Below are 23,992 nucleotides of genomic sequence, written 5' to 3' on the forward strand. Positions count from 1 at the left end.
CTTTTGAATTTTTCAATCTACCTCAAGCACTGTGCTCTGTTTAAAGCATGTCCACTGTAAGCTTCCATAAGCATTTAATGAGCTTGATAAGCGTTTTTCTTCAATTGGTAATAGAAAATCAATGATGTCCGCACATCGTAGCTTTTAGATACACAATTACACATTTCTACAAGTGACAAAAGTGTATTGTTAAATAAAACTATACAAATAATGAATTAAATATCAAAATAAGCATTTTGATTTTTGGACTGGTTTATAACTGGTCTAACTGGTGACACCTAGGAACCAATACCTGAAAGTCTCATTTCATAGATGCATACCTAGTATAAGTGGGTATATAGTTCAGATCTATTAGATTACACCTAATTATCTCTCCAAATAATAATTAAACAGTACCTCTATAGGACAAAAAAAGCTTCCGTGAACCAACCCATTCTTCAGCTATTTATCACCTGTGTCTTCATTTTCCTACTTTGTTTTAAAAAGCTTTAGCCATGACATATCAAGCGAGACGAGGTAGTCGACAGGTCGCAATAAAATATATAGGTAAAAATTATTTGTGGGGTAGCGAGGTAACGCTGTGACAAATATCTATTTTAAAAGTACTTCATTTCCATAGAAGAATAAAATAAAATATTATCTAGTTTAGTTCATGTAGGTCGTTTGTAAAACCATTCACCATTTCCATAAATTATAAAATCAGTTAATTACACATTGATTATTGTCATAACAACTATTGTATAGATTATAACTCCCTCTAAAACACTATTTAAATCAAACTTTTCAAACTGTAGAAGACGTCAAAAAAAGTAATGTCAATGATATGGGTAATTCCATGAAAATTTTAGACGAGGAAACGGATTTGACACCAATTTACTGTTTGGTATCATTGATAGTAGCCATAGCCGGATATAAAATATTGAATGGAACGACGTAGCTGAATGGACAACGCGCTCAGAAGACATTATTCTCTTAAACTTAATAGGCGTAGGTTCGTGCCCCGTTCGTTCCTAAAGAAGGAAATATACTTTAAGTCTCTACAACGTACCCTGACTGAGCATTAGATACACTCGCTCGATATCAAATGCTAATCAACTCCGTGATTTTATGAATATGATCCCATTGTTATTTCTGAAATCAAACATATGTGTATGATATACATCAGGAACCACTATATACACGTTCGATGCTTTATACAAACGCCTACAAATTTTTAATGATACAATTACGCTACTTATATTATATTAGTATTATTTTTTTTTTCAATTAAAAATTCGCTGTATACAGTTTTTATTATTTATGTTTGCTTCAAATTTGTGAATAAACATAATTCTAATATTTTATAATTTCATAAAAGTACAATTTTGAATTATTAATTATGGTCAATAAAAGATATATTTTAGAAATACTCATTTACACATATTTTTACAAAATAAAAGATATAAAAGAGAAGATGGAAATACATTTGCATCTCCGATTTACACCAATGGCACAAGAACTCCTCGACACAAACCTTTAATTTATATGTATGCATATAGAGAGGATGCGGCAAACCTATATTAAAACATTTTTGGTGTGAGGGAGTGAACAGGTTCCTCATAGTTATTAATGGTTCTAGGTGTGCCAACTACATATTGAGTCCATGTCTCCTCAGTCCTCTCTCTATTATTTGAACCCTTGTGATCTTGACATTTCATCAACTCTGCACGGATTGTCTAATTTCGAAATCTCACTAAAGCTATGAACATAGGAACAAGGGGACACTGTTTTTTCATGTCACATTTTGTTGCAAAATTATATCCTACTGGATCTCAACCGTAAGATATGATTTTTAGTTTTGACTTCCCTCTAGACCTGAAAACGACCAACAGAGGTAATAATATATTCGTTCCTGCTATTGACCCTGGCATTAAAGTTGACAAATTCATTTACGTTGCTATTTCATAATCTCAATGACCAACGTATAACACTACTCAACTAAGTTTCAACTTTTGCCCATGGATTGAGATGGTGTGTGGTGTGTTCCTGGTTGTAGCATAACAACGACATTTATAGTCCTAAGTTTCTGCTTTTGTGCCCTACAGATTGTTTTTTTTTTAAATATTTTTTCCTCAACATGTACTCGTACATGATTTTGTGAGTTTTTTTTTTGGCTGTGAAAATTCTGATTAACAATAAAAGCAATAAATGTATTTTCTAGGGCCATGTTTTCAGATAAAAAAATTATTCTAATTATTTGTTAAATAATATTTTTCTCAATTGGAGAAAATGTTTTGGAGTACATAAAATTACCCTTTCGTTAAATGTCTAATAAGTTCCTCATTTTTGATCACAATGCACATCAAAGTTTATTGTAAAGTAAAGTAAAGGTGTACAACTTTATAATAATAAAAAAAGAGCACGCTAAAAAATAAATATTTTAAATATATTACCAAAATTTGTTTCTTGAAATAATATTGATTCATGGCTTATTTATAGTATATTAAATGTTAGTCTCTGTAGACCATAAAAACAGAAACTTTCAGATTTAAATGCTATTTTTATGTATCTCGACGTAACAGCAATTAGGAACACGCCATTCTAAATCTAAAAGCAAATATATATATATATTTTTGTTATTACTGTTATAATTTATTTACTTTTTAAGTTTAAAGGACATTACTTATACTTAATGTATAGTTTTTACTTCGATAAAAAATAACTAATCAGACAATTTTCTCTGTACTCACGTATATTGTAAACTTTTTATTGCAGCTCAATTTCGAGATTAAGTTCTTAGAACCGGCCTTACTTACAAGTTTTGTTAATATATTACTCATGAGTAATCAAATGTTACGTAATGCAAATTACTTATCTACTCATGTAAAAATAACAAACATGAATTGGAGATATATACCGGTTGGAAACTTGAAACATACACACTTGTATCATATTGATTTGAGAGGTTCTGTGACAGAAAATTAGAACTTTTTCTAAGTTTCTAAGACAGTGAGATTCAAGGCTTAAGCAATCCGCTCTTCTTCCTGCGGTTGACACTCCACCAGAGGTGCCAGGCTGACGGGAATGGCTAGTAAGACCATTTACAATGTCAAGAAGACGCTAAACACAACTATTCCATATATAGGAAGGAGGACTAAGGAAAAAGTCCATCATTAATGCAGATACCCTTAGGGATGTCATTGAAAAGGAGACAACTAATTCACTGCGCGCCCACGCCTATAATCTCAAATGCTGTGCTCAAAAATGTCAACAAGTTGGATGGCAAGTCCCCGGTAAGATGGGATATCTTCAACGTTGCCAGGGACTCCTCATTGACATGAGGAAGGGAGCACCAGGCAGAGTCATCCTCTTCTCAGACGAGAAGACTTTTGTTGATTCCGTCTACAATCTCTGTAATGACCATTATGTGAGCTTCAGGGAAATCAATAAGGACCACTCGTTGGATCAAACGTTGCCCACTACTAAACACCCAGCATCAGTCATGGCACTACGTATTAATGCCTTCAACAGCATTGTAGTGTCCCTGATTTGGGTTCAAGAGGGTTACAGGGTCACGGAAGCAATGTATATCAACATTTTCAAAACCAACCGGCTTCCCCGGGTCCAGGCAAATTTCTTCAACAGTGAGTTTGTCTTTCAGCAAGATGTTGCCCCCTCCTCCTCCCTCACGGCTGCAAAAATTAATAAGACTATCTTAGCTAACATAATCGCTTTCGGGACAAGATAATGTACCCACCATACAGTCCAGAGGTCCCTCGACTTTTCTTCCTAACTGCACATTGAGAACCTGAAGCATCTGTCAACCGAATGTTAAAGCCATGGTGGCCTCTGTTGATGAGGAGTGGCTGCCATGGGCTCGAACTTCATTCGCAATACTTGCAACTCTTTTCGGAAGAGGTTTGTCGCAATCTGTGAGGCCAACGACGGCCGCATATAATAAATCAATTCGACATGGGTAAATTGTATCAGAAAATACAATGAAGTTTTTTGTTCAATGTGGAATTAAAGAATGACAGGCTACTTTCTTTTTTCTTTCCAAATGGTTAATTATGATATGATAAGTATTAATATAAAAAGTGAAAGTTAATTTAAGCAGAGTGCTGTAACATTTCAAATAAATATATGCAGTCATGCATAGATCACATGGTTCAGGTCGCCCATACTTTTCCCTTACACTATTTTGGCTAAATTCATCAATAAATTATATATATACGTAGTTAATGTTTTTTTATTGAAACTGATATTTTCTTTCAATTTTTAAATCAAAATACTTTAAAAACAGTAAACGGTTGTTTTCTGTTGAAATAATCATATAATCATGGTGATATGTTCCAAAATTTCTAACTATACGTTCAAAATCTCACTATGTAATGAGTTTGAACCCAAGATATGTATTATAATCAGAAAAATAAATAGAAACAAACACGACAGCGATTCGAACGGAAGAAGTGTTAATCAGTTCTCCAGTCTCAGTTATCTACTATCATTTGACATGATGGATTACACAAGTCAACAAAATTAAACTTTTTTTTTCATCACGAATTTCAGAGCATTTTTGTATTAATTTCAATCAGATTTTTTTTTTGTAGTACGTACAGTTTTTAAAATACTGTGATTTGAAATTCTCTTCTTTCTTTGGAGATTGCTATATGACAAAGTTCAAACTTTATTCAAATATGCTAATTTTGGGAAAACAAAACAACAATATACATATATACAAAATTTAAATATATATTTAAATATTATTATATATATATATGCGATGTCTGAACAAGTTGCAACTTGTATAAGCAAATTGTACCAGTGGCAATTTGTTCGTCTTAAAACGCAAGATTAAATTGCAACATTGAGCATTCTAATTACAACTGTAAATTGGGTTTATCATATTATTTTGCTCTATTGAAATTACATGGTTATTATATATTTATGAGTAATATAACTGTGGGCATGTGAACTTTATCAAGGGCCCCAGAATACTTATATTTTCGTAATTTTTATTAAAATGGTCAAAAATGAAACCATTAATATATGGATCCTCCATGGAATATTCAAATATTGCATGCTCCTCATATCAAAAGTACCTTAAATCATTCATCTACAATTATTTATCTCATTTTTTGACTGCTGTCACTATCTCCAATTAGAAATAGAATGAGGAAGTATGGCATGTGGTAGACTTAGATAGTGTACCTTTATTAATCATAGGATATTATTATTTTTCCCAATGATGTAATACAATTGATTAATTAATATCAATGTATGTATACCGGTAGTTGTAGAAATACGCGGGCCAATTTTTAAACGCTGATATCTCGAGGTTCCGTTACCGAAAAAAAAAAATTCCAGCACAAGTAACTCGGTAAAGCTTTTGGCTTTATTTTTGTTTTTCATGCGCGCATCAAACAAAGTCGTTTACGATGAATGACGAGGACAAACGTCATATGGTTGCCACTCTCCTCCGGGCCAGTAGGTCTGTCAAGGAGATAATCAAAGACACTGGACTATCCAGGACTACTGTGTTCAAGGTCCAGAAGCTTGTCAAGGAGGGAAAAGATGTGAAAGACCTGTCCATACCTCTGGAATGACTCAGGATTGGTGTCTGCCAACATGCCATTTTGGAACAAAAACATTTGGTCACCTCAATCACCTGATTTGAATCCCTTTGACTACAGTATGTGGTGGCAAATTGAGAAGAAGGCCTATGCTATCCTCCACCCGAATTTGGACTCATTGAAGGCCAGCGTCAATGAGTAATGTGCAGGCATGGAAGACCATTACATCATCAATGTGTGCAAGGCCTTCCGCGGGCGCTTGGAGGCTGTCATAGCAGCTGATGGCGTTTATATTCAGTAATTATATTAAATTTTGTACTAGAATAAATTCTTTATTATATAATTCTCAAAAAAAAATACGTCATACGAATTTTATTACACATTTAATTATTTGCCACAAATAGTCCGCGTATTTTTGCAACTACTGGTATATATTAAAAAAATACTCCTACCCAGTATTCCAAGCATTGACAATTAAGAAAGTAAAAATGAACATTGATTAAATAAGTCGGCATTCATATCAGAACATTCTTGATTAATTAAATATTTTTGATGTAAGAGTTCTCAATACTTTTGTAAATGTTTCTCCATTTTGAGTAGCGTAAGATGCTGTATAACAAATTTATTTTAACGTTTGAGATTTTTCCGTAGAAATTGAATGAACTTTCAAATTTTTCATATTTTCATGTTAGATTTACATGTCTTAGCTATCAGTTGTATCCAGGCAACGTTAATTTATAATCGACAAAAATAATATAGAAAATTTTAATTAAAGAAAAAGGTCATGTAAACCAATTTGACTGCACGTGAATTATAACTGGTGTATCAGAATTATTCGATCATAACTAAAAATATTAATAACCTTAGGGAAAAATTATAGCTTATCTATATTCAAAGACTCTTATCTACATACATTTTGATATTAATATTAATTATGTTAAATCTTACCATTTTATGTAAAAGTCCATTTAAAAAAAAAAAAAAAATATTCTCAATTTTATAATATGAAGAATTTCTTGTGTTTTATTTTATGTCAAAGAAAAAAGTAATGTCGTAATCCGAATAAACAAGTAATTCCAAGGAGATTTAGAGGGTGTGGATGTAGTTTGAAGAATAGAAAGAGAGAAGATTATTAAAGGGGATGAAAGTCCTGTGTTTAATGTGCATGTTAAAAAAGAAACCAATAATCAATATGGAAACCCTTACAATTTGAGGAACGTTTCGGAGGAGATCAGCTATAATCAGCTGTAACAAGGGAGGATGGAGAGAAGGAAATAAACAAGAATATTGGCTAGAATTACCCCAATGATGATCCCCAATTCTGCACTGAGTCCCATAAGGACTTAAAATTATATCTCTGTAATAAATCCTTAGGGTAACACTCCGTTTTTATGAGCACAAACGAATGTTCAATCAGGTTGGGAATATAATTGAATATATTTTGGAAAGTACACTACTCATAAATTAAATAATAATGACAACTTCTAAGGAAAAGTAAACCCATAGAAGCTTTCCTTTACCAAAATATAGCTGTAACTTGTAACTGTTCAATCAAAATAATATTATCAAAAAAATGTCTTAATGTTACTAATAATTTAGTCTATGCACCCATTAGTTTTAATTGTCATAATATAAAAAATAGGTTACGAATATCAATATACAAGGTAGATATAACAAATCGTAAATAGCATGTGAGTAAATTCAATGCAAACTATAATAATTTTTACGTGAGGCTGTAGATGTTCATTCCTTACATGGGAACGTGAAACCATTTAGATAAAAAAAAATCTGTCACAACAATCTAAGTCTAGGGGAGAAATAGTCTTAAATTTGGTCAAAATACTTATAGTTCGCGGGGAAGAAGTTGATTATTATATTATTTAATGACTTAATGATTGTTTATGAACTCCTATTTGAAAGAACATTCAATGATGACGTCTAAGAAAGAGACCAATATATATCGAAGAAGAAAAAGTTATAGCTGTTGAAGATGGTGGAACCAAATTCAAGAAATATTTTGTGGACAGTGGGGTTGCCAATTTCCTCATAAAAATGGATAAGTTTGCCCTGCAAAAATTGTCAAATGTACAAGATGTGGTAAGAGAGGTCACTATTCAAGAGTATGCAGGAGTCTAAAAGAAAACTCTATTTCAAACTCAACTCTATTCAAAATTTGAACCAAATAAATTACTCATTGATGCATTAAATGTCTACGGAAATTACTTCATAAATATAATGTCAACATATGACAATTAAAAAAGTATCGTTTAGAAAATAACTTTTACTTAAATTATCTATTTATTTACACATGAAGGAAACCGGATTGTTATATGTTATTAATATTTAAGTTCCGTATAAGTAATTACATATAAATGTATATTATAATTTGTAATATTTTGCAAGACAAAATATATTGGTATTTAATCAGACTCATCATTTCAATAAGTGTACTCATTCTTTCTTAGTAACCATAAAGGATGAAAAGATAACTTTGGCACGAAATCTAAAGAATAGAAATGAGGCAATAAAGTCAAAAATTATTTAAAAAAATATTGTTAAGATATTGTGTTGACAATTAAATGTTTACATAACATTCATTCCATTTGGTGATCGATATTTCAATTTCTTAATATTTAGTTTGGACCTCCTTTTCGTATTCTTCATACTAACAACTCTCTCAACATCAAAACTGACAATTTGAAGCATTTTTGTATTCAAGGTTATCACTTGTGGAGAGTTCCTGTAGTTTTCAGTAGCCAGGGTTCTTTTGAAGCACTTCTTTTAATTTGGTCTTCAACGGCTCTTCCTTCAAATCTTGAGTCAGATTTTATACAATGGCCAGGCCGGCAAAAAGAGGCAATTTTTCCTCAAACACAGCCAAAGGTATTAGACGAAAATTTTCCTGTCTGATTTCATTATTAATTACTTTTTGTGCTCTTCTGGTTGATGACAAATCTTCATCAAGGCTGTTTAAATATTCTCTGAAGACGTCAAAATGATGGTAATAGTACTCCACTGCTAAAATTGAGCTCTTTATCTTGTTATAGTTGGTGAGTGAGGCAGATGAATTTCGTATGAAGCAGTAAATACTCGCTTTCTTCTTTAAGAATTCAAAAACATCTTCTTAATATTGGAAATAAGATTATTATTTAGAGGAAACTTTTGTTGAACCATTTTTGCAACCCTATGAAATTTGTTCGAAGATCTTCTCCTGCTTTGAGACAATACGAAGTAGCATCAGTGATGAAAACTTAAAGTATACATGGAACAAAATCTTCTCCCAATAATTTTTAAACTAAGTTTATGACCATGTTCTTTACAGTGTTTGAGTTTATAATCTCAATATCAATCAAGTCATTAAGGTAAGGTCTCCCTCAGAAATGTCTGTCCAAATGGTCATTGACCATTTGATGATCCTTGATGATTTCTTGTCTCATCTAATGCAATAAAAATATCATTTTCTTCCACCTCTTATTTTATTCTATTCAAAACTCATCGACATACTTCCTGGACCAAGTAGTGAACAACCCATCTACCGGGAGTAGTTTTTCCAGTATATTTTTCAATGAACTTGGAGAAATTGGGAAGATCCCGGAGAGTTAAAGGGATGTTACTCGACAAAAATAACTTTGCTACGTCCAAATTGAATTATGTGACGTTTAATTCTCCTTATCTCCTTGAATTTTGTGTTTTTTTAAAGACTTCTAAGTTGTTGATGTGATCGGAGGTTTTGGAGTGGGGGATTATTTGCCATAAATAACAATGGGGGCAGAATAAACCGCTAAGACAGGAGAACATCCTTTTATTCTCCAAATCATAATTCCACACATCAGTACCTTCGTTGTTAGATACCCATGAAAAAAAGGCACGTTTTCTTCGGTATGATGTACATAAGAGAGGAGTAAGAGGCGGTTACTTTGGTGAAGATTAGTATAATACTGAGGAGGAGTTGATAAAAAGATGTAGCGGTACTAACGTTTAATGTTCCTTTTTTTATATAATCTCTTTCAACCAATCAAAATCGCTCTTTTACAACGATTCCAACAACCCTAATATGTGTTATTTTCAAAGCTATATTGATTGGCGCTCAAAACTCTTGAGTAAAAGCAAGAGCACACTTGCCATTTTAGAAGAGCAATAAAATTGGTCCAATTTTAGCTTATTTATAAGCTATACTCTTTTTTCTATGCTGTATCTGCGGCTCTCCACTGTTTTTGGTTGACGAGTTTGCCTCACATACAGCTGGTCCCTCTAACAAGACTCAAATATCCGTTCCCCCAAAGACACCATCACCTAATCTTTCTTTTTTCTAAACGAATTTTCGCAACTGAAATAGGATGTTCTTATTTTTTTTTGTGGCAAATTGACATAACGTCTCAAAATCTTGCGCAGGCATATGTTCAAAATCTTGATAACCCTTTGTTCGAGCTCAAACTAATTAATAAGGTTCATATTAAGGATGATAGTGTACCAAACATTGTAATTACATCTCCTTTAAGACAGTGGTCCCCAAATTTTGTGCCCAAGACAAACCAAAAGAAAAAAATAAAAGTTTATTGACACACCTATTGTATTTAAATCAATTATTTGGACTTTAAGTTAATTCAAATAATGTATGGTTGTCACAAATCGTACAGCATACTTAAAAATTGCCTAAAGACACACCTTTCGGGAACGCCTACTAAATTAGCATTTAATATTAATTATCTGATTTGCATGTGCTATGTGAATTCTAACAATTTAATAATTGTTTTTTCTATTCTTACCCTGGATCATATGCGACGACAAAGCCGCCCAAGGTCACAAACACTCCAATTTAATGCAGCAATTCGTGCGTATTGCATATACCCCAGACGTTGAGGTATTATTCATATCAAAATGTATTCATCACATAGTTACAAATAAAATCAAATCCCAAAGGGAACACTTTTAAAAAAGACTTAAAACAAACACCACTTTCAAGCCAAAACATTTACCAAAAATAAATTAAACATAATCATAAACACACCACAATAAAAATAAGATACTCTGTTAAAGTAAAAATAATTGTTGTTAATTTGAATATGTGCAAAATAGCCGTTAGATCTAATCAAACACAATTATTATCATCTGATTCATACACTACTGTCCTCAGATACCGTTAAGAGAGTATTTAAGGATATACGTCAGTGTTTACACGATGAAAACTTTGGAAGAAAATTACTTTTGTTCATGAATCAAATATTAAAAAACGTGCTCAGAATTTCTTGAGCGGATTAATGACCTGGTTCTGTTAGTTAATGAAAGGTTGAGTGAACATAAAAATAGTTTTTAATCTTTTTGAACAAAGATTTAAAGCAGCAGACGGTGTAGATTAAAAAGGGGAAGGGGTGGGATGGGTCTAGGTCCGCTACGAAGTTTGTCGTGCCCTATATTATGATAACTATAATGTTTCTAAAGCCTGGATCTCACAATTTTTTTTGCTATTCAAATGACTCCTACACTAATAAATTTCTAGCTGAGATCCCTATATACGAAACGCGTGTTCTACGTACGTGTCAACTGTAAACAATTCTCAATTCTCCATCTTCCTGGACCCCTCTCCCAGCCTCCCGTCATGGCCCCCTGAATGTGGACCAATAAAACTGCTGAACTTGAACCGGGAACAACCTTGGTTATGAACAGTAAACTAAAATACACCCATTTGACCCCACACCCAATTTGCATCACCTTTCTTCCTATTTTATTATTTTTTTAATAAGCAAGGGATATTATATTCTTTTACTTGAAGTATTAAGAGAACAGTGCATCAATTATTCTCTGGCAAAGGATTGAGTAACCTTAGTTTATAAACTATTGTTTTCTTGAAAGCACTATACATCAATATTATTACAATATAGGATGTTATATAAGTAGATAAGATCAAGTATAAAAATAATTGAAGATTCTTCGTGGAAAAAAGACTGATATCCAAGGAGTAGAATTACTCTCTTAAAATAAACCCTTTTACATATTATGCAATCCATGTGTGCGCATCTAAAACTGAACACTCTGAAATTTTTAAAAATAGTTAAATAATTCTGTAATTTTTAAAGTGGTCGACGAATTAATTTATTTAACATGAAAGATGAGAGTCTAAGACAAATGTCTATTCAATATGGCCACCCATGTTCTCCACTACCAACTCCAGCCTGGACCGGAACTTGTTGCATGACTTGGCAATAAGGCTCTTGTCGAGGTTGGCTCAGGCATTCTTGAGGGCAGACTTCAGATGGTCCTTGGACTTGTATTGGACTCCCGACAGCATCCCCTTTAAACGCCCAAATACTGCGAAGTCAAGCGGCGAACAATAAGAGCAGTGAGGCGGCTTTTTTAAGCTTGTTGAGAAGAATCTTCGACCTTGCGAGGCGTTTTTCCTTGTCTATAGGCTTGAGGGCTTGACGAGGGGTTCTCTTGTAGACCTTAAGGCCAAGATCTTCCTTAACTAGCCTGTCCATGGTCCTTCTGCTGACGTTGAACTCCCTGGAGAGGCCGCTGACGGTGACCTTGCCTCTCTGGTCCTCGACATACTTTTTCACGGCAGCAGTCATTTCGTCCGACCTTCGAGGCCTTAACTTAGATCTTGTGGACGCCTCAGGAGTCCCTTTGGCTACCATGCCGTAAACGGTGGCGCGGCAGTAGTTCAGAACCTTGGCAGTTTCAGTGGGAGTTTTTCCTCGCGCGGAAAGTTCCAAAATTGCGACTCGACGAGCTGTTGTTTCGCTGTTGCTATTTAGATTTTGCTGGAGTTTTGTTTATAACTAGTCAAGACCCTGGCCTCGAAGTATAAACCAGTTTCAACTCAATTAAATCACAAATATGTACATGGCGTAAAATTTAAAGGAGTTTTCTGTTTTGGACGGGCACACCTGTATAATTAGATACTACATATTATTTAATATATATCTTTTTACTATTTGATATAGGACATTTTATTGATTTGATTTTTGAATAAAATCGAAACAAGACAAACTGGGATTAGATTATTTTTTTCAAGTAATTGTAAAAGGCATGGGAAACCCTCAGATTGATCACTAACAATTTTTGATAAAATATAAAATTACAATTAATACCTTGTGTCTAGAGGTAGTGTATATTAAAATTCTACTGAAGAACGATCTTGTTTCTTTTGTAAGCTATCATAGGAAATGCTGAGGCATTTTATATTTAAATGTGAGTATATAGCAAATGTCCAGGCTCATTTAAGGTCTGTTTTTAGTTTGATTTTAAAATATTATTTAACCCTAAAGACTTCACAAATATTTATATTACCCCTAATCAAAAAGAAATTAATTTTATTAACACAAAAATTAAGAGCATCTTATACAAATTCAGATCCATTAGAACGCCATTGCCTGACAATTATATCCAAAGTATTGTAATTTCTGTATAAAGGTTTTTATAGGAATGCGTTTTGTCCAATCCACATTCTGTCGGTCGACGTTTTTACCTACTACCAAGCTAATATCTATAAATACACGTCTAAACTGATAACGTATTGATTTGTGTTTAAGTTTTTATCTACAGTCGGCAATAAGGGATATCCATTCCGAATTCAATGTCGTATGAATTAGTCTCATCCAAATGAATGCGAGCCTATAATGATTATTCAAATATCTAAATATGTCAATATGCGGATGCAAATAACAATGCAAGTATTTGATACATCACTATTTTTTGTAATTATAAATGTATCTACATAAAAAGGAATCACAAACTTATTTTTGATAACTTGTATAATATAGTTTTTTTGTTGGAAAAAGATAATTATATTTTTTACCTCATTACCTATTTTGATACATATTTATGTAATATTTTTTATATTGACAATTTCGTAACTATAAATTACATAAGCATTGTCGTTTTCAATTTATAAGTCTGATTTCCCACTATGTGTTCTTTAAATACCCAAGGATCAGAACTGTGTTATTCGTGCCTTTATGATACTTAGTATACATATATGTATAGTTACATTGTAGGTAATTTACTTTTAATATTATCATAATGTTCATCTCCCCTCCTGTCGAGGTCAATTAATCGAAGTCACCAATTAGTTCCTCAGACAATCCCGATATAACATGGAAGAATTTGTCTTTTGATTTTCCACACCTTTGAGATAAAATTTTGCTTCTAGTTGTATGAACAATTGTTTAGAGGTGTTTTGTTAAAAAAGGAACCAACTTAATAGAAACAGTGTTATTTTCCATATAATGAGATTGTATTTCTTAATTTTTAATAGAACAGTTGTCCTTTAACTTATATTTCCTTTACTCCACGTTGTAAGAACTAAAGGCCTCTCGGCAAAGAGTGGACACTCAAGGGAAGGAAGGTAGGATTTAGTAGTTCTCAATTCTGATTGGCTTAAAATTAGAAGCTACTACATGTTCCTCCAGTGACACAATCAGTTTGAACAGGCCGTCTACCCCGTACTGAAAAGAGAAGAATAAGGGTGGCTACGTTATAACAATTAACAAGATATTATAGTTCGGTGTTGGGAACATAGTCTTCCTTGTCTTTTGATTGAATAGCTTATTTTTCCTTTAACCGCTCTTTCACTAGATTCCTTTAGTGATAACTAATATTTTTGTGTATATTTCATCTAAATAGGCGTGGGTTCACTACGTCATAGGGCATGACTCATAGACAGACGTGAAAGTATAAATTATCATCAGTGATTTTTTTAAAACTTTAATTTTTATTTGCCATTGTAGTCTTTGACGAATTTGTTTATAAAATAAACTTACCACTTCTCTTTATATATTATATTTTGGGGTCAGCATTATGGTAGTGGGGCCTTGACAATTTAATTTTTATGAAATTTAGCTAAACCCACTTAGTTATTATAGAGTTTCCTTTTCCCTCGTCCGATCAGGGGTGCCAGTAACCATGTCTAAACATGGTTACTTAATAACTCTTAATTGTATATGTCCTTGAAATTCCTTACATCAATATGTAAGGAAGTCCATGAGGATTTTGCTTCATACTTTGACTCAGCTAGATTATTGGGTATTCTAGTATTTGTCCATAATTAAAAGAAAGCGTACACAAAAACGGGGAAAATATTATGTATAATTATCAAAACGGACGAGATGTGAGTTTCATTTAGGACACACAAACTTGACAAAATTTTGATAAAAAAAAAAAATGTTATAATCTTTTTACAAACTTTTTTTTCTTTATTTTCCTTTCTGCCCCCATTTTGAAAGTGAGACTGACGCCACTTTAAGACCAACCCCAAGGACGTTACTTGAGGCCCTTGACGTCCCTTCTGTTTCGTCTATGGTCTGACATAAGGGCCAGGACCAAAATACGGTTCAAATTGTCTAGAAAAATCCCTTAAGACCGAGCTGAAAAAATGTTGTTCCTGTACCGAGTCGGTACAATATCAAAAACACGTTTGGGGTTATTGACATACGTATATATTCCTTCCTTTTGTTTGGTTTTTTTGAAAGAGAAGGCAAAAAAAAAAAAAAATTACTTACTATAACTTATAACTTGAATCAATTTATAAGATATTGGAAATTTAGTTTATACTGATCAATAATTTTAAAAGTATTTTGGATGTAAATCTAAAATAAGATTAATTTTTTTCTGGGAAGTGAATACTTTCCTTGTCAAATTCTTCATAATCAGATTTGACAAAAACAAAGGCTCAGCTACAATAATTGCAGTGCAAGTAGAATTATTAATATTTGCTAGTTCAAAAACAATTTGCTTTTCTCTATATGAATTAACTAATCCCCCTGCAACAACAATATCAATCTTATCTCATTTATGTTCGAGAGTTTTTGCGGGGGCAGTTCAAATTATGGATAGGTTTGCTCCTGAATCCAGCAAAACTCTAACTCTAACTAATTTTTCATTTACATGAGCGATTACCCAACAACATAAAATAAAAATAAATGCTTGATATTTGGGAGGATTTACGGTACTTTTCGCAAAAATAAACTAACTTAACCTTTCCAGAAGTTTTCTCGAAAGGGCTTCTTAGACTCTGGCTCAGCCGAGTTTGGTGAAGAAAATAAAAGTGGAATCAATGTTGTGAGATGTTCCTCCATCTTTTTGAGAAGAGCTCATTGAAGCCACTCTGCAATCAGCAGAGGCTTTATCGTACTCGGAGTAGTAAAAAGTTATTTTAGGGGAACTTGTCTTCCAATAGGGCTTTGCAATACTCCTCATAAATATCTTGATATTCTTTAAATATGAGTGCTCCCAATGTGAGACGAAGAGAGTTGTCCTCATGAGTAGGGAGATTGAGCTGAGGTCTGGTCTCTTAGCCATATTCTTTCTTTTTAAATTAAAAAAAAGAAAAAAAGAAGGAATTATAAATTTGTTATATAAAATTCAGGTAAGATCAACTTTAAAAAGTCTAGATCATGCTTTTAGAAATAGACAAAAGCTAGAGAAAAGATCAACAGAAGTTAACCTTAAAAGAGTTTAGATGAAGAGTGTAGAAATAGACAAAAGCCAAAGAAAAGATCAACCAGAGATAAAATTAAAAGAGTCTAGATCATGCATGTAGAAACAGACAAAGACCAAAGAAAAGATCAACCGTTGTTAAATTTCAAGGAGTCTAGATCATGCGTGTAGACATAGACAATAACTCTATAAAGGGTATGCCAATTACTAAGTATATTTTAATTACTGATAGTTTATATAAAATATATCAAGTTCAGAAGATTTTTCTGGGGGTTTGACATGGCGTTTTTGTGATCATTGCATCAAAGTTTTGAATAAGTTTAAAGTAGGAAAACAGATTAAAAAACAAATTCACGAGAGGAATTTGTAACTGTATAAAAATTTGTATAAATAATTTCAATTCCGACATTTCCAATGTTAATACTTATATAACCAAGATGCTTATCTCTTGCAATATTCCACTTCATTTTGAAAATTAATCAACTTTTCTTATGTTCATAGAACTGTCTACTGGAAACGTGATGTACTTTCGCTTCTCCATTATCAAGTAAATTGAGTCTCGAAGTAAATAAGTGTTATCCGAGATCTATTAAACATTTGAGGATAAGGATATATTTAATGAATTAGAAGAAACTACATACTCGACAGCGATCCATGACTGCAGTAGTGGTTGGTTAATTTGATTATTTTTAGTGTCGTCCTTATTTCATTAATTTGGAAGGTACTGTCTGTAGAAAAAGTACTAAGACCTACCTCTAAGTAGTCATTAAAATACTCATAACTGATCAGGATGATAGTTTATATTGAAAGTATAACTTATAATAATTTTTAGTATAACAATGGACGTTAATTATGAATCTGGGTACCATCAGCCTCAATGACAGCCTCCATCCGCCTCCGGAACCTGTTGTACACATTGGGAAAATATCATTTGTTACGCTTAAAGTCCGAACATAATACCAACGCTCTGTCCTGATTACTTTTGAAATACAAACACTATCATCTCTGGAGTGAATAATTTTGTCACTAATTCGGGTGATATAAAACAGTTCACTATTACGCTAAGCACATCAATTCAGTCAGAGTATATTAATTTTTTCTGAAATAATGAATTCAACACAATTTGAATCAAATCCATGTAATCATTGAAAGAGAGAATGCATTAATTACCATAGCAAGTTTTTTAATACAAAATACTCCTATTGCTAACTTTGATTCCGAAAGGGTCTTCTGTGGCATATCGGACATAAATGTACCAAAGAAAGTTCCGTCTGACGGAAGTTCACGTCAAGAATATGATAATCAAATCAAACATAGAGATTTACCTTGAAGATAGCTGATTGACCCCATAAGTTCTAAATATAGAAATATTAATAAATAATTAGAAATCATAACTTTAATTTTAAATATTAGATACCTAGTACAGCTATCAAAGTATATAATGACCAAACTTATATCCATCTTCGTAGGTAACGGTTCTAATAGCCAAATTTAAGAACCTAAAAATGTAATAACAATAGTTGTATGATATATTAAGCCATTTAAAATCACAGTTAATTATACGATTTTATATTTTAAAAATTTTCTATCGTGATTGACAATTTCAGGAGCCAATTCTCAAAATTTAATGTATTGATATTAATACTACTAATATTATTACTTTCTCTATTATGTTCAGATCAGGAGCTATACATGTGACATTGGAAAATGCTGTTTAAAGTTTCCGACTGATTTAATTAAATAGGATGCTCCATCAGTAATTAAAACTTTCAGTATTGGGCTTCTGAAATCGGAGCCATAATCGTGGCTACAGGAACACTTGTCATCGTTTTATTGTCATCTTTCGCAACATCTATCAAATTAATGAGATAAGGACGACCCAAAAAATAAACAACTAAAAGATCAACCAACACTATAGTCATTGATCACTATGTATGTAGTTTTCGTCAAATGCAAGAAATATATCCTTCTCTTCAAGTTATTTGAATCTTTCTGTATCTTAGATAATACTTCTTTACGTAGAGACTGAATTTATTTGGTGATGGAAAAACGAGAGGGAATTACTTTTCTGAAGTAAATTTCCATGAACTTAACAAAATTTGGATGATTCCCAAAATGGAGGGAAATATTGAAGAAGATAAGGATCTTGGATATATCAGTATTAAAATTGGAATGTTCAGAATCAAAATTAATTACATACGATATATAATTCCTCTCGTAAATTCAATTTGTTGCTCTAGATTGAACGTCTTCAGGACTATAGTTACATAAATACACAGACGTTATGTAAAAAAACTCGAATCCTCTGCGTAACTTCATACATTTTTTCCCCTATTATCAGTGATCCAGGATTCAATATCTACAGGCAATAATGTATCTCAAACTTCATCTCGATACAGCGTTACAAATTTCTAAAACTTATTAAAATAATTAATCTGTATTTAGTAGTCAATTATTTTCATATGATAAAAAATTTAGTAAAACTTGTCGATGGACAACATTTTCAGTTCTTACATACCTTTGTTTATTATAATTAGAATGCTTAAAAATTTGTTTCTCCTTCAACCATACTGAAGATACATACTAAGTCTAACTCACTAATCCTCTTCCCAATTTACTTCTTTATTTCGTATTCAATTTACGTTATCCCTTTTTCCGTTGGTACAATATTTCGTTATTTTGGATTTTTAATTTTTTTGTTACATTTTCGAATTGACAACTCATACTTTAAAAAGCTTTGAGGCATGTGGAATCGATCTGGTTAAATGGAAAAAATTAGCTTATTTGGTTCAAAATGAACTGAATACCTAGAGCCCATGAAGCTGGTATAATCACAGATAATTTTTTTCCCCCCTTTTCCCAAACAACTTTTATTTGATGTCCAAAGTCTGTATGTGTCTCCGTTTTTGAAATAAATACCAGATGCGTCTTTATAAGGTGACATACATACCGGGCTTAGAAACATTAATAAGACCTGCTTCTATGTAGTCATTAAAATACACCATAATTTATCAGGCTGATCTATGGCATCTGTTTAGCCAATACTTTCTTCTCTCTTACAGGGGAAAGATCCGTATCCGGTTTACTTCTTTTTCCCACAGAGGAAACACGAGTACAATTTTCCAAAATTGTATGGACGTCCAAATGAGGCTTGGATTGTATTTTTTTTGGGTGTCTACCTTCTCCATCATTCCTCTTATCATTTTTTAAAAGAGAACATTCGTTTTCCTTATACAAATAATCGGTTTGCACTTGTTCTACATCATCATTTCCCGAATACTTGTCTATTCCGGAAGCCTTCTCCTCATCTTCTTCTTCTACAGTTTGGGTCTCACTAACCTCTACAATTTGTTTTTCAGATAGAAGGTCCTTATCAATTCTGGAAGACATATCTTTATCTTTTTCTTCTACAGTTTGGCTCTTACTAACCTCTTCAATTTGGTTTTCGGATGAAATATATATATCAATTCTGGAAGACTTATCTTCATTTTTGTCTTCTACCCATTGAAAATCCTTATTCTCTACAATTTGTACTTCTGATGGAAGACGTTCTTGCATGGCTTTTTTGAGAGCCCTTTCATATTCAAAAGTTTTCTGTTTTGTTTTTCCAAGGAATAATGCTTCATATGTCCAAAATTAAAGCACCTTTGACATTGAAGTTTCACTCAAGAAAAACTTCAGCTTAATTAAATTTCCTTGCACTGGTAAAATTTGAGGTATAAACGAAGGATCAGCTACAATTTCCACGATGTAGTCACTGTCTCGCTAAATATTCCTATAACTTTTATATTTCCCCTCCGCCTTGTCATCAACTGCGTTTGTTTGGGGGATAGTGATTTACAATTTCCCCAAATTGCTTCATCCATTCAACCAAATTTGCCTCATTTACTCTTTTGAAAGTAAATGAATAGCATCACAAACAATTCCTTCTTTTTATTAATATTATCCAGATTCACACGAACCGCTGAATCTCTATGAATGCTTTTATTTTCCTTCAAGACATTTGAATAACCTCTTCAATCAATCCTCGATGATTTCCTGATATTTTGTCGGTAGGTTTAGTTATCATATTTAATTAAAAGTTCCGATTATTTTTTTATAAGTAAATTAAGAAAGTTACATATATGAAAAAAATGTTTAAACACCCTCCTAAAGAGAAGAAGATCAATCACAAATAATTATTTGGTTTATCTCAGGAGACAATCTCCGACTCTGAGAAACTGATCTCCAATACACTGTATTCCAAAAATAACAACGGAAAAGGGACTTTTAGCTCTTACAACACTTTTACACATATAAAAAGGCCAAAATATGCCTTGAACTCACTAAATCTGAATTTAATTTCCACAACACAAAAAAGACGTCTGCACAAAATACATAAAACTCGCCTTTTCGACAAAGTTTATATTTCGATGGTTTTTTGATCCTTTGGTCTTCAATGGCATCATAATCTTTTTCACCTCTGCTGTGAAGTTACAAATTTTAGTTACGATATATTTTATTCCAGTTTAAAATATTTTCAAAAGCTTTTTAAAATACCCAATTTTTAATTGCATATAGCTTTATAATATTTGCTATTCTGACTGCTCATATATGGAAATACTTTAATTCATAATTGTCTAAAATATCCATATTTTCCCAAGTACCACTTATATTTTCGGTATGTTTAAAATATATTATAAAGGGTTCTCACCAAAGTCTGAATTCAAGTGTCAGCACAAAAGTTGTGATATTATTTAACTTGGTTAATTGTTCGTTTAACAAAATAATTACAATTTAATTATTTGAATTTAATTGCTTTTTCTACTCTTCGTTAATGCACATTTCTTTCTAGTATACATTTGAAACGTTTAGCCAGAAAATATGTAATTCCTATACATGGAATTATGTCTTTTTTACTATTAATATATTTTTCAATTTCACATCAAGGTTTAGTGAATTTAATTAATTTGTTCCCTTTTAATTTTAGAACACCGATGGTATAGCACCTACCTTTTTATATTGCTGGTATAAAAAAAAAATCCTACTTATTGTTTAGCAAATGTTCCGGCTAATTAATTGGAAATTGCATAAAATATTTAATGAACGACTAGGACCTCCCTTAACGCGATCCCAAAAGTATTCTTGGCTTTAGATTCGTATATTATGGAGTTCCGTCAATCGAAAATACTCATTGGATTTTAGTATTTGAAATTTCTCGTTTGTATACAGGGTTTTAACCGATTTTTCTTGGGACCCATTAGTCGCACAGCTTTAAAAACCAGTTAATCAGATTCAAGAGACAATTTTGTTCAAGTTCTGTTTACAAAGTGTTGAAAATGTCCTCCAAGTACGACCCTTGTGTAACATTCATTGTCGCCCTACGTGCAGGCCGTGGACCCAAAGAGATCAACGACTTTCTCAAGTTATCCTCTGCTACCGTGTACAAAGCCGCAAAGGAGTTCAAGGAGTCTGAAGGAATGGAACACTAGCAACTAAGAATGGAGATCATCTGCGCACAAAATTGTCTTTTGGACAATTTGGAGATGTTCTGGTCTACGGAAATGTAGCCTCCTAGTTCCTTGGACTGCCATCCTTTGGAATAATAGTCGGTGTGGCGTCTTTTAGAGGGAGTCCAACAAGCGTGCTTACAACAGTTTGGCCTCTCTGAGAGCTTCTATTATTGAGGCTGTGAACGATATGAATAAAGATCACCTGATCAAGGCGTGCAGTAGGTCCCGTACCAGGTTGGAGACCATGGTTGAGGCTGATGGTGGTTGGATTAAATGATTAGGTTCATGGAGGGTCCCTACGTGTGTAAATAAATAGATTTGTAAATATCTCTACTAATTTAAGAAATAAAAAGGTTTATGTCCTGGTCTCGAAAATTCTTAATTGTAAAAGTGCACCCTGTAGTATATAATCTATTTTGTTTAGATGCTTGGGGTTTGAAGTTTCTAAAGAAATTCAAGCTTCGAATATTTATGTGTAGGAGTATAAATTGGCGTAGTTAAGCGTCTCTTCTTTTACAAATTTTGAAGCATCTAAGTAGGAAGTTTGCTGCTTTTGGATTTACTTTTTCAAAAACATGCCCCAATGAATTTCCTGATTGTCCATAGGAGGGGTGTCTGAAAAGTTTCCCACCTCAACATGAAGATTAACACATTAACATGTTTTGATATTTACTCACCAAAGTTTCAGCCATTTTGGATGTACAGTTGTTATTTAACAGTCATTTGAGTGAGTTGAGGTAAGTAATTTTGTGAAAATGGACAACATCGAGTACAAACACTTCCTCAAATGACTGACATTTAATCTTTGTTGTCCAAAAGGGCTGTAACAGCTTGTCACATCTATATAGTATATGTTATTCACCAAATTTTCAGCCATTTTCAACATCAAATATTTAATGACAGCTCGATACTCCATTTTGTCTATTTTCACAAAAACATTCATATCCACTTTCTGAAATGACTGTTACATAACTTTCTGCGACTCCAAAAATAGCTGACAATTTGGTAAGTAACTTTAAACAGATGTTAGATAGATATGAATTGATTTATTTAAGACTGCTGCCATCTTCATATTGAGGTCAGACACTTTTTAGTTACATTATATACATTTGAACCATTCTAACAATTAACTATTTCATCCATTTTGCATTCGTAAATATTAACTACCAGGCAAAAAATACTTGTATGAATATACGAAATTACAAAAAATAAACCTTTTTAAAAAAAAAATTAATATCAAAATAAGTTTGTAGTTTTAACAAAATATAATTTCTTATTCTTACAGTAAAAACATTATTGTTTTACTTGGGAAAAAATTTATTTGAAATATTAATTACATTATGGGAATCAAATAAGTTGCGTGTATTATACAAAATAATAGCTAATATATTATAATATTGTAGCTACCGATGTATGAAAAACAAAAACAATCCAAGAAATCAAACGGAAAAACAAAGACTGACATTTAAGTAAAACTATTAATTAAATACACTGAACCTTGATAAAATTAGCTTATTATATGTAGATATATCCAAAACAATGCATTATTTTGTTTTATAAAAAAACTGCACATAATCTAGTTTAATGTTTCAGGAGCCTACTGAAAAGATTTGGAGATAAATTGTAGATTCAAAATAAAATGAAACATTTTTATAAATCTTGGGGTCTATGATATCCCAGTTCATTAACTAAGATTTAATTAATGTTTTAGATCCAAAAATATCGAGGGATACTTTTATATTTTTTGGGTGAATTGGATTTTTCCTCAGAGTGTTACTCCTTTGCATTCATGACTATCCTTACCCTGAACCGCCTTTGAAAAATACATTTTATATTATTTACTAAATAGTTGTTAATTCAACTCGTTTATTATTCTACGATAAAATATTATTGTCTTTAGGTCTCATATTTAAATAAAATTTGAATTAATTATGATGTCCATGAAAAAATTCGGCCTTAATCAATATTTTAATAGCAAAGTTTTTCTAAAACCACTGTTTTTTGTCTGTATGAATAACACATCGTTCAATAAGTCCCAAGGAAAACTTACTAAATCTCATTATTTTAGCGAAATTCAACTTTATTCATTAGCATAGTCTCTTTCAAGGATGATGCAATTATTCCAACGATCCTCCAACTTATCGAAACTTTTTTTTATTGAAAAATGATTCGTTTGTCTCAAAATATGTTTCAGTTTCGGTGATAACTGCTTCACCGTAGTGAAATCTCTTTCTGCACAGCTTTCTTTTAAGGTGGGCAAATCACCTGTAATCGATAGGGCAATATATAAATTATATAGTGGGTGGAGAAGTAATTCAAGGCGTGATTCGTACAATTTTGCCACTGCCCTCATCGACTTGTGGCAGAAAAAACTTGTATCCAAAGCAATACCTGGCCACAAACGATTAGAAGATTTATGAGCTTACCAGTTTTATATCAATAATTATTACAAAACAATAACAGACTTGTTTATGCCGTAGAAATGTCGTAAGTTCTTAACTTACATATAAG

At 32.3% G+C, this 23,992-nt stretch overlaps 1 long non-coding RNA gene across 1 annotated transcript; it reads right to left on the minus strand.

Moving 5' to 3' along the window:
- Window positions 1-16,774: 16,774 nt before the first annotated feature.
- LOC121118872 (uncharacterized) lies at window positions 16,775-17,568 on the minus strand. Its single transcript, XR_005864595.2, has 2 exons — window positions 17,407-17,568; window positions 16,775-17,344 (listed from the first exon to the last, which is right to left on the minus strand). It is a non-coding gene; the product is annotated as an uncharacterized lncRNA (long non-coding RNA).
- Between the last annotated feature and the right edge of the window lie 6,424 nt (window positions 17,569-23,992).

Source organism: Lepeophtheirus salmonis, chromosome 5 (assembly GCF_016086655.4).
Source record: "Lepeophtheirus salmonis chromosome 5, UVic_Lsal_1.4, whole genome shotgun sequence".
Classification (NCBI taxonomy): Eukaryota; Metazoa; Arthropoda; class Copepoda; order Siphonostomatoida; family Caligidae; genus Lepeophtheirus; species Lepeophtheirus salmonis.